At 35.5% G+C, this 12,401-nt stretch overlaps 1 protein-coding gene across 1 annotated transcript in view; it reads right to left on the bottom strand.

Moving 5' to 3' along the window:
* The window catches only part of ptprna (protein tyrosine phosphatase receptor type Na), a 69,870-nt gene that overhangs the window by 24,649 nt on the left and 32,820 nt on the right, over window positions 1–12,401 (bottom strand).

The following is a 12,401-nucleotide window of genomic DNA, read 5'->3' as shown; positions in this document are numbered from 1 at the left end:
CAACGATCTGTGTTCTTCAAGCATTCCTGAATATATTTATAAGAATAAATTATATTTATAATGCAGTGCTAATTGGCACAGCCTTTAATAGTTAGACTTCTTCCTTATTCTGTGTTATGAAACACATCTGGTCATGAAAAAATAAGTGGTATCACTTTAGTTTAGGACACAATTTATGCTGTTAACTACTGACTTATCATCTGCATATTATTAAGATATTACCTTTTCAATGGGGTATATGTCGGAGCATGCTAATAGGACTTTTAATTTGCCAGTAACCTGGGTTAAGCGCTTCCTGTGAACTGTTTGCCATTGCAAAAACGATGCATTTAAGGTCTGTTTTCTTTAAAAATCAGCGATCTACACTGGCAGAGTGATATCCGATATAAAGTGGTTCTCAGATTGTACAAGAAGCACAGCATTAAATTACATTTCCCCCCACCATGTCTTTGTAATATGAGCATTTATTTTACCCCAGTATATTCAATGGAGCTTCTGCGCTAGCCTGCCGATTCTGATGGGCGAGTGTGAGTAAATGGCTTTTTGTGTCGTTTTACGCTTGAGCAACTAATTAAATGCCAGAGTCTATTTAACTGATTGTATTTTAACTACATTACAACATTGATGCTGTAAAAGGTATCATTTAAAATGGAAAAAAAAACTAACAATAACAGGTAACCGGAAGTTTATCAGCATGTGAACAGCACTAGCTGGGCTAATACCCTATAGTAGTTATAAAGTAGGATCTTATTATGCATCCATAAAACCTAAACCCTTCTACCTTACTAACTATTAATAAACAGCTAGCTAGTCCTCTATTAAGCTGGTAGTGTTACACTGTAAAAAATGGCCGTGATTTCAACAGTAAAAAACTGTAAAATGCTACAGTACAAATCCGTAACCTGGTTAACGGTATGTTTCCTTAATATATACGGCGAATAACCGTAAATTGACTTTCCCAGAATTCCCTGCATGGCACATAACTTTTTATGCATTTGGTTTACATTATTATGGATCCTTTTAGTTGTTTTAGTTATGTACATTAGAGATTTACGTTACATCTAATGTTGACAGCCAATGTTTATTTCATGACTTTAATTTTATGCGTGTTACCATACTGGTGTTTAGTAGCTGTGTGAATGACACTGAGCACCTTCTATATGCTGATACTCTTTTCTGCTTATGGGAAAAGTTGATTGTGATGAGCATTGGCTCATTATGTAACTTCCTCATCACCACCTGCATGTGGGTGGGCTAACGTGTCTAACTGTTTAACAAAAGATGTGTAAATGTTGATCATTCAAAATACAGACATTTTACCTCTATAAATTAATAAAATACGGTAATTTACCGTAAAAATGAACAATTAATTTTACGGTTTGTACCGTGTTTTTAACGGTAAAGTACTGGCAACCACAGCTGCCGTTTTTTTACCGTAAATTTTACGAAATTATTTTTTACAGTGTAGTTAATGGTTTGAAATACTGTGAATTGTGACCTAAACCAAAGTGTCACCTAATTAGTCATTTCAAATAGTGACTTTTGAGTAAACATATGTCAATAAGTCTCCTTGTTTGTAAACTGGCTCATACACAGTCAAAACTGTATCACACACATGCTTCTGTAGTACGCTTATTTACTGCACGGACTGATCAAATCTCTTCCAGATTGGACGATTTATCATTATTAATCGAATAAATCGAAAGGAGCCAGTTTATCGCAAAGCATATGGCCCATCCCTACGTAACGCGCGATTCAACACACGCAGACGTGTCTCTATGACTAAAATGTGCATTTGAATCACAATAAGCTGCTGGCCGAGGAAGCATAATTCAAACATCTGTTCCTCAAGAAGCGGCAAAATAGGATTCAGGGTCCCAGGACCCCTCCACCGTTCCCCATGACCCCTCTGACACCCACTGTGCCCTTTGACCTGAGTCACAGAAAAAGAAGATACACACACACACAAACACACACGCTGGCTGTATATGTGTGTGTATGTGTGCTTGTTTGTTTTGGAGGATCTCGAGGGCAAAGATCACTTGGCATCACAATAGGTGATTCAGGCACGACCCGAGATGTGTCCTCAGAGTCAGAAACGAAGCATTTCTGAGACGGGCAGTGATCTAAGATTTCATCAGTCTGTCTGTCCCATTATGCGTCTTCTGCTCCATTCGCTCGCTGTGAATTGATTTCACAATTCAGCAGGACTCTGCTGTTATCTGATGGAAGCGTTCAGACTATGACTCGTCAGATTTCTCATGACCGCCGTCGTCTCTCTGCCATCATGTTGCACAATGGAAAGTGTGACGTTTTCGTTATTTCCTAGTTTATAACAATCGATTTTGATTAACCTTCGAAGCATTCGGTGAGCGAGCATACCCACCAGATGTTTTTGTGTTGTTGATATTGTAAATAATATTTATAATAGTGAATAACGTAACCATTTGTTTGACTTTACGCATAAATTCTTTTTTAAATGGCTTATCTAACACTACTAGAGGATTAAGGAGATTTATGTCGAGGTTAAAATAATATCACTGAGTGGATGGATTAGCAGTCTGTAATAAAACGTGTTTACGACCTTTTTCTAATTGCTAATGAAACCAGGAGAAATAGTATGAACTTATGTGCACCTGCAAAGACTACAAACAGATTACATCATCTCACTCATCCAGCCTGCTCTGCCCTGTTACCACAGCAACCAGTCCACCTGACATCACTATGCAAGATCGCGCACAATTCTTCAAAAGCAGGCTTAACTAAAATTTCATCAAATGCACATATTTCATCTAGACGCGCATGCGCCACATGTACACATATGTACATACAGTTGAAAAGCTATTAGCCCCCTGAACTATTAGCCTCCCTGTTTAACAGAGCAGATTTTCTCAACACATTTCTAAACATAATAGTTTTAATAACTCATTTCTATTAACTGATTTAGTTTATCTTTGCCATGATGACAGTAAATAACATTTGACTAGATATTTTTCAAGCACTTCTATACAGCTTAAATGGACATTTAAAGGCTTAACTAGGTTAATTAGGTTAACTAGGCAGGTTAAGGTAGTTAGGCAAGTTATTTTATAATGTTGGTTTGTTCTGTAGACCATCGAGAATAATATAGATTAAAGTGGCTAATAATTTAGACCTTAAAATGGTTTTTAAAAAATTAAAAAACTGCTTTTATTCAAGCTGAAATAAAACAAATAAGACTTTCTCCAGAAGAAAAAATATTATCAGACATACTCTGTAAATTTCCTTGCTCTGTTAAACATCATTTGGGAAATATTTAAAAATAAAAAAATTTAAAGGGGGGCTAATAATTCTGACATTCACTGTATAAATATATGAACTCTGATCAAATGCGTGTGGTTTTTACTATTAGTCGTTTTAAATCTTAAGAAATTTTTTTGATTATTAAAAGATATTATTTAATTTCATCTGAGCTTATATTTGAATTCCCTTAATATGGTATAAAGTGATGAATGATGCAGTGAAATGATTTATTTATTGAAGCATAACTATTTGAATCAAAAAGTGTAACGAAAGCTTTAATACACTAGATAACCATTACAATTAATTTACCAAAATTATATTTTGACCTTAAGAAAAACTGAAGAATGCGCTTAGTTTGGTATTGTCTGGCAAATCGAACTGTTGTTTAGTAACTATGTGAAAGTTTGAACGGTTATGGGGCATTTAGTTTTACTTATATTTACTATAGATAATATATAATATACAAAATGCTCAAAATTAAGCATTATTTACAATTATATAACAATTTTTAATCGTTATGATAACTCAAAGAGTGTATGTTTTAGTTTTAAAAGAGGAAAAAGATATTATTATTAATAACTGTACTTATATAAAAACGTGAAACGTCGATCTGTCCATTATCACATTCATGAGTGAAGAAGAAAAAATATGTTGTTTAAAAAAAAGTTTACAAATTAATCTTAGAAATGTTAAATACAGGAAATTTGACAAATTAGGGCACACAATTAATAGCAGCAGTATATCGACAGTCTAATTATCACAAAGTCATACCAAGCAGGATTATTCTAACAGAAAACATATGATAGAGTCAAACACAGCCATCAGACAAACACCGAAATACTCAACTATTTATCTCAGCATTTAACTCCATCATAAAGGCCTGCAGCAGCATCAGTAGATGAAACAGAACTCACCCGCACTCATCCTGCGCTCCACAGACCGAACACCTCTTCACGCCACACACACACATGCGCCACTGGATCGCGAACAGCACCGTCTTCAAACTCAGCTTCACAAGCCTCCTCAAAGTCCAAGTCAAAGAACTTAAGCGAAACGCCTCGGTGGTGAACGTTTCAGAGACCCAAACGTAGGGAAAGAGTAGCATGCGTGTAGTGGCGGAGCGCAAAGGTAAATGAGTGAGAATAAATGGGAAGGACAAGAAAAGGGAGGGGAAAGAGAGAGTGTGCCTCCCCAAGAGCTGTGTGTCCGACCCGTATGAAGGCCTCGCTGCTTCTCAGCCCCATTCAACCAATGCCGCCACTTGTCACATCAAACGCGGTTGCGTAGCGACAGCTCCACATGTTGCTGATGGTGAAATGGTGGGTGAAGTGGGGGGTGCTATTGATGCCCGGGATAGGTTGGTTGTCCGTGTGTGTGAGAGAGAGAGAAAAGAGAGAGAGAAGAGGAGGAGGAGGGCAAAATGAGAAAAAAAACCCTGAAAAGCAACAGGAGCAGGAGGGGGTACCACAAATGGGGTGTAAGAAGAGTGCCATGGGCTTAAAAAAAGGGGGTTTTGTAAAGTAATACATTTTGGCAAGGACACAAACGTTGAGCCTTCACATCTGGAATAACCATATCACAGACGGTATTTTGAAAGTTGGTGACTACGTGAAGTTAATTTTAAACTAATTTCGAGAGGAGCACATGCTCGTGATTGACCCAGCTGGCCCACATTAGCTAATCATGATCGTCCAATCAAAGGATCCCGAGACACTATATATATATATATATATATATATATATATATATATATATATATATATATATATATATATATATATATATATATATATATATATATATATATATCCTTATTTCCTTTGTACAACTATCTTCTTCTGGAAGAAACCCCCCCTTCTCCCCTTCTTCTACCTTTATCCAGAATGGGCGGCACGGTGGCCAAGTGACTAGCACTGTTGCCTCACAGCAAGAATACCAATGGCGTTGGGTCCTCACTGGGCCATCTGGTATGTCTGTGTGGAGTTTGTATGTTCTCCCCGTGTCCTTGTGGGTTTCCCCCGGATTCCTCCCACTGTCCAAATATGCTCTATATTATAGATAAAATAAGCCTAAATCTTTTTTTCCAATGTCTTACTCTCAGGAAGTTCACCTTGCCCTCAGCAGCGGGGGAGTTTGAGATCGACCTGAGCTCAATTTCCGCTCGCCCTGCGAAAGGGGGGAGCCCTGGGCTCGAGGATCCCTTGAGTTCAGGGCTCTCTACCGGGATAAAAATGCAGGGTTCCACAAAATTATTTCATGTTGTCCTAACACAAATCGATTAAGTTAACTTAACACTATTAATACATTTATGTGGATTGAACGTAAAAAATTAAGTTGTCCCAATGAAATCCCAAGAATTGTGTTATTTCAGCTCATTTTAAATAAGTAGCTTGAACAAGTAAATAAATATATATATATTTGAGTGTACTAAGCTGGTTTAGTTGTGTTTGATCGAAAAGGGTCTGGGCGCAGACCTGGTGCAGTGCAATCTGAGCTGCATCTAATGCTTTTTATTGGGGTCATCTAACCCCACCCTTAACTCTACCCGTCACAGTGATGTCACTCGCTCCATTTGAGTGCATTGTGTCTGACATTGCATAGCCGAGTCATGCAATCTCAGCTTGGATCATTAGGGCTGCATCCAGATACTATTGGTTTGATCTGGGTTGAAGCTGAATTCTGCAGGAAGGTATTTCCAGGAACAGGATTGGGCAACCCTGGAATAAATGTACACTGTAAAATCCAAAACGTTAAGGTAACTCAAATCATTTAAGGAAACTGATTGCAACAAACCATTTAAGTTCAAAAACTAATTCTAATGAGTACTGTGAACTTAATCCATTTGAGTAAACAAAGCAATTTGAGCACACTAAAACCCATTAAATAAAGAGAACTCAAACCAACTGATACTGTAAAACCTATTAAGATAAGGCAACTCAAGAAATTTAAAGAAACCGATTACTACAAACCATTTAAGTTAAAAAACTAATCTATATGGGTACTGTAAACTTACTCCATTTAAGTTGAAGTAATGAGGTATTTAATTAACTGATTACCTTCAACACAGAGTTCAAAACTCTTTTCAAATGAGCAGAATTACTATTCAGTCAAGTTTGAGTTAACTACACTCACTTGATGAAGTCAACTGTTGGGTTTTACAGTGTATGAAACTGCTTGAGGGGGAGTAAATAAAGACTAAACATTTATTTTTGGGTCTTTAAGTCTAAGATTATTTGAACTATGTGCATGTTATTTAGGTCCCATTTAGTACAAACTGTTTACCTTTCAATAAATTATTTAATACAATGCTTTTGCGTGTAAATACTGCACATGCATTTCTAATTTTATTTACGTATTTAAAGCAGCCTGTGGTAAATCATTTCTGTTATCACACTGCTGACCTTACACATACTCTTTAACCCATCTATATTGTGTGTATTTAAGTACTGTTGCCTAATTGCCTTGGTGCACATGACTGTTCAATAGACTTCAACATTATAACAAAGTCATTATTTTGAGGGGGAAACGTAATATTTTCTTTAAAGGGATAGTTAATCTAAATTCTCACCATGCACCAGTTTAAGGTTGTTGTTTTTTTTGTACTGTTGAACACAAGAATCTTTGAAAAATAATGGAACCCTGTAACCATTGACTTCCTTAGTATATCTATTTTCCTGCTATATTTACTGTATATATGAAAGAGATTACAGGTTTCCAACATGTTCAAGAGAAAAAAAAAAAAAACCTCAACCTGGTTTTTAACAACTCAAGGATAAGTAAATGATGCCAGAAATATATATATATTTTTTGAGTGAACTATCCCTTTAATCCTTAAATTAGGGCATTGTCTGAGAAAACATTGCTTTGCTTGAAGATAAAAATGCATAGATGCCTCATAGCTATTTATATAGACAGCTATAGCACCATATTGGAACAGTCAAAGTAGGTTTATGAACACTGCAGCAGTATTTATCTATGTGACTGCAACAGACTTAAGTGGGGATTTTAATAAAATAACACAATACAAGAGGAAGGAATTAGCAAACACAACATTTAAAAAAAGTAAAAATCTGAACTATTGAGTTTATTTGTATGAAAACACAAACCAACACATCCCCATCTTGGAAAACTGCTGTGAGAGATGATTGGATAACCATTCCAAGATGGTGGACACATCTATGTGTCTGTACATCTATGTGCACCTAAAAAAACATATTTACAAAACACCACAGCACTATTCTATTTGCCTACAATGGTTTACATAAAGATTCAAACTAAAGCACTTTCGTAAATTGAAAACATGAACGTGTAAGGAAGAGTGGGTTTAAAATTTTGCAAAGGTGTAATTGTGTTGAATTTTACTGCAAAAAATAAATATCACTATAGTGATTTGAACAGGGGCGTAGCAGCTGACAGGGGTGCGGGGGTGGGGCGATTTTAGAGAAAGGCGATTTTGAAACAGGTGATTAATAATTATATGAACATAAACTTCTGAATCTTTTTCAGTTGTACCCCCACTTTTAAAGTGTCCACTATGCCCCTGGATCTGAACACACCTGGCATCATAATGACATCTTCCCAACTCATATAAACCTGAGCTTGCCTAGAAAACACATTACCAATGCTAACCACACAAATTACTGCTGACCATTTACCACCTAAAAAGTATATCGCAATACAGTATGACCATGATAAGTGCATAGAGCTTCATTTTAGACATCCTGTTGATTGTGAGTAACTATATATGTCAAATAACTCCCATCATGGGTGGCACAGTGGTGCAGTAAATAGCATTGTCGACTCACAGGAAGAAGGCTGCTGGTTCGAGTCACATTTCTGTGAGGAGTTTGCATGTTCTCCCCGTGTTATCGTGGGTTTCCTCCGGGTGCTCCGGTTTCCCCCACAAGTCTAAAGACATGCGATACTGCTAAATTGTCAGTAGTGTATGTTCGTATGTCTTGGTCCTCCAGGTTGGGCGGTGAACGTTAGGCTAACGACCCATCACATAAAAATTTGATGTTATGAAACACTAACACGGTGGGGTTAAATATCAACTTATATACAAACAGCCCTGGGAGTAAGTAAGTCACTTGCCTCTAAGAAATACTAGGGAAGGGGCAGCCAACCCTGTTTCTGGAGATCTACCTTCCTGCAGATTTCAGTTGCAACCCATATCAAACACACCTGTCTGTAATTATCAAGTGCTTTTCAGGTCCTAGTTAAATTGGTTCAGGTGTGTTTGATCTGCGTAGGAGCTGAACTATGCAGGGAGATACTGTAGATCTCTAGGAACAGAGTTGAGCACTTTTGTAGAGTGTCTATGTTGAGACGTACCTGAAAAGTTGCTTATTGGCAGTATATAGTGTTGGCAGATCTACTTATACTGAGCTTACAGTCTACAAATACTTAACATGTAGTTGGAAAAGTACTTATAGTCAACAGAATGTATAACTGCATCAAGAAAAAGACATGTAGCTTTTGCATTATTCATTCATTCATTCATTTTTTTTTCGACTTAGTCCCTTTATTAATCAGGGGTCACCACAGCGGAATGAACCACCAATTTATCCAGCATACTAAAGTACTGAAACATAGTGAATGTAAATGTGTGTTTGTGTGAGTATACTTGTTTTGGTATAATGTAAAATGTCATGGCAGTAATTTAAATTACTATGATAACAATGTTAAGGTGGTTGATGTGAACATGTCATGTGTCCTCATAATGGGCTCTGTGCACAGCTAGAGTTTTAAAGCCAACGATAAGCTTTAAACGTTGTTTTTACAGTATCGATGTTGTAATGTAATTACAATACATGCAGTTAAATGGGCTTAAGCATTTGTTTAGTTGTTCAGGCGTAAAATGAGACGAAAGACCGTCGTAACCACTAGCACTGTCAGTAGCAACAGGCTAGCACAGAAGTTCCATTGAAGATACTGAGGTCAAATTAACTGTCATATTTTAAAGACATTGCGGGGGGGGAAATGGGTGCTTCCTGTCCGATCTGAGACCCACTTCATATCGTATATCTATCAGGCAGTGAAGATCACAGATTTTTGAAGAAATCAGATCTTAAATGTGAAAATTTTGTAATGGAAAGACTGGAAGCCACCGGGCTGCCTGGCTGAAAATAAAAAGTCTGTGTGCATGTATGTCTTATTCAAAATGCTTAAAAATCCCAGCTAACAAGATATTTAGACATTTAAAATTTGCCAAAGGTTACCTGAGAGGGTTGGGAGAAGGTAAGGATATATATAGTAGGTGTTTTTAACATTATAAAATACATTACGCTATTGGAGAGTCCTCAGAAAGTGTGTTTGCATGTGTTTAAAGAGGAGAAAGAGCAGAAGTAGCACATACTGTACTTTACTTACTCCCTAGGCTGTTTATATCAAAGTTGATATTTAGCAACATCATGTTGGTGTTTCACATCATCTAATTTTTGTGAGGTGAGTCGTTAGCCCAATGCTCAACCTTTAACCTGGAGGACCAGGACATACACACATACACTATTTCCCAATTCACCTATAGTACATGTCTTTGGACTGTGCGGGAAACCAAAGCATCCAGAGGAAGTCCACATGAACATCGGGAGAACATGCAAACTCCACATAGAAATGCCAACTGACCCAGCTTGGGCTCAAACCAGCGACCTTATTGCTGTAAGGTGATCGAGCCACCGTGACGCCCACATACTGTACTTTAGACACAAAATATAATTTTGTGAGAACATTTAGGAATATTAGCTTGTCATTTAGATCCTATTGTATAACATATGTCTTTGTTCAATCAGTGCCTTTGTTCATTTAGCTTCTCTTGCTGATTTAGATTGTAAGGACCATTGAAACGACTCAAATCACTAATGACACAAATACTTCAGCTGAAATGAAGTGCTCACATTACAACATTTAAAATAAATAAACAAATAAAATAATCAGATATTCATCAAGTACAAATATAAATATCTCAGAGTAAATTTTAAACCTCCTTTAATAACGTTTCCTCGTTAATACGCTTTCAGAGCCAACTCTGTGGGATTCCTAAACGGCATTGCTATGTATGTCACCGTGGGACGTTAACTTTAATTCATTAAATAAGAGAGGAAAAAAAAACTCAGAGAGAGAGAGAAAGAAGCACAGAGAGACAAAACCTAAGCCTAAGCAGAAAAGCATTTACCCCATAAAAGACGGACAAAAAACGGTCAGGTGCAGGCAGGTCTCATTACCGAGGCAGAGAGAGAAAATTATAAAATAAAAGACAGGCAGAGCGAACCCACACACACACACACACACACTCGCTCTCACACACCGTGCACTTCAGAGAGCAAAGAAAGTGTCACAGCCCACAATGCATCAAGAAAGAATAATTAAAAATATGAGCAGCCGGATGCAACAAAAGACATTATTCTGCATTCAAGGGCCTGCAACAGCTGTACAAAGTGAAAGGCGAGCGAGGCGAGGGAGCGCAGAACGCCTCAATATGCGCGGAGCACAAAAGCCACCCAAGAAAGTGGGGGAGAGAGGGGAGAAGGGGATGAGGGAGGGGTCAAAGGCAGAGGTAACAAAAAGAGAAGGGCCAGAAGAATGGCAGAGGGGAGAATGGCATGGGACAAGGAGAGAAAGAATGAGTGAGGGAGAGAAATGAGGCACAGCGGGGACAAAACAAAAAAAAAAAAAACGCACAGGAGGATCGGAGACAGGGGGAAACGGTACAGTGGGGACAGTTGGAGATAAACGGTGACCGTTTCAAAAAACGTTTCATTTCAAATGCACTCCTCGTGCAGCGCGCGGTATTAAACGCCAACGTGATTCATGAGAAGCGCAAATTATATCTACGCTACGTGATCTGTACATAATAGATGGACAAAACGGCAGAATCTATGAATTTGAATGAGAACGTTCCCTGTTTGCTTGATGAGGGCGGTTATGTGGAGAATAATGACCTGTGTGGCCAATTCTATTGCTGACTGACAAGAGAGAGTGGCTCATTATGCCAACCGGCTCTCATAATCGCTAATCTATAGACCTGCTGATCACACTGAATGTGTGACTGTTGCTGCACATTGATGACATGAAATAATAAATGAGACAGAGAGTGTGAGAGAGAGACTCTCCTACTGTACTGTCATTACTAACAGCACATTAGAGCCGAATATTTCCCAAAATGACAACAAATTCAACCATGTTTTATGGCATTACCAAATTCGAAATAAATACAGCTCCTTTTTTAGGTGAAAATGCCAGAATGATCACAACAACATTAAACTAAGACTGTCAACCAGTAGACAAAACTACAAAGAGGGAAATTCTTGAGCATGTTAGACAGTTATTATTATAATTACAAAAATATATTATTTTATATTATATTATATTATATTATATTATATTATATTATATTATATTATATTATATTATATTATATTATATTATATTATATTATATTATATTATATTATATTATATTATGGTATTTTAAATTATATTATGGTATTTTAAATTATATTATATTACTTTATATTATATTATATTATATTATATTATATTATATTATATTATATTATATTATAATATATTATATTATATTATATTATATTATATTATATTATATTATATTATATTATATTATATTATATTATATTATATTATATTATGTTATTTTAAATTATATTATGGTATTTTAAATTATATTATATTATATTATATTATATTATATTATATTATATTATATTATATTATATTATATTATATTATATTATAATATATTATATTACATTATGCTATTTTAAATTATATTATTTTATATTATATTATATTATATTATATTATATTATATTATAATATAATATATTATATTATATTATGGTATTTTAAATTATATTATATTATATTATTTTAAATTATATTATATATATATATATATATATATATATATATATATATATATATATATATATATATATATATATATATATATATATATATGTGTGTGTTATTTAACAGTGTCTTAAATATGTATTAATTTTATTTATTATTTTTATTATTATTTATTGAATTTAATTTTATTTAATGAAAAAAGTATTTATTTATTTACTCATTCATTTATTTATTTTGTATGAAGTGTAC

The sequence above is a fragment of the Danio rerio genome, chromosome 9, assembly GCF_052040795.2.
Source record: "Danio rerio strain M-AB ecotype USA chromosome 9, GRCz13ab, whole genome shotgun sequence".
Lineage (NCBI taxonomy): Eukaryota > Metazoa > Chordata > Actinopteri > Cypriniformes > Danionidae > Danio > Danio rerio.
Note: the sequence above shows the minus strand (reverse complement) of the source record. Positions and strands in the feature narration are given on the sequence as shown.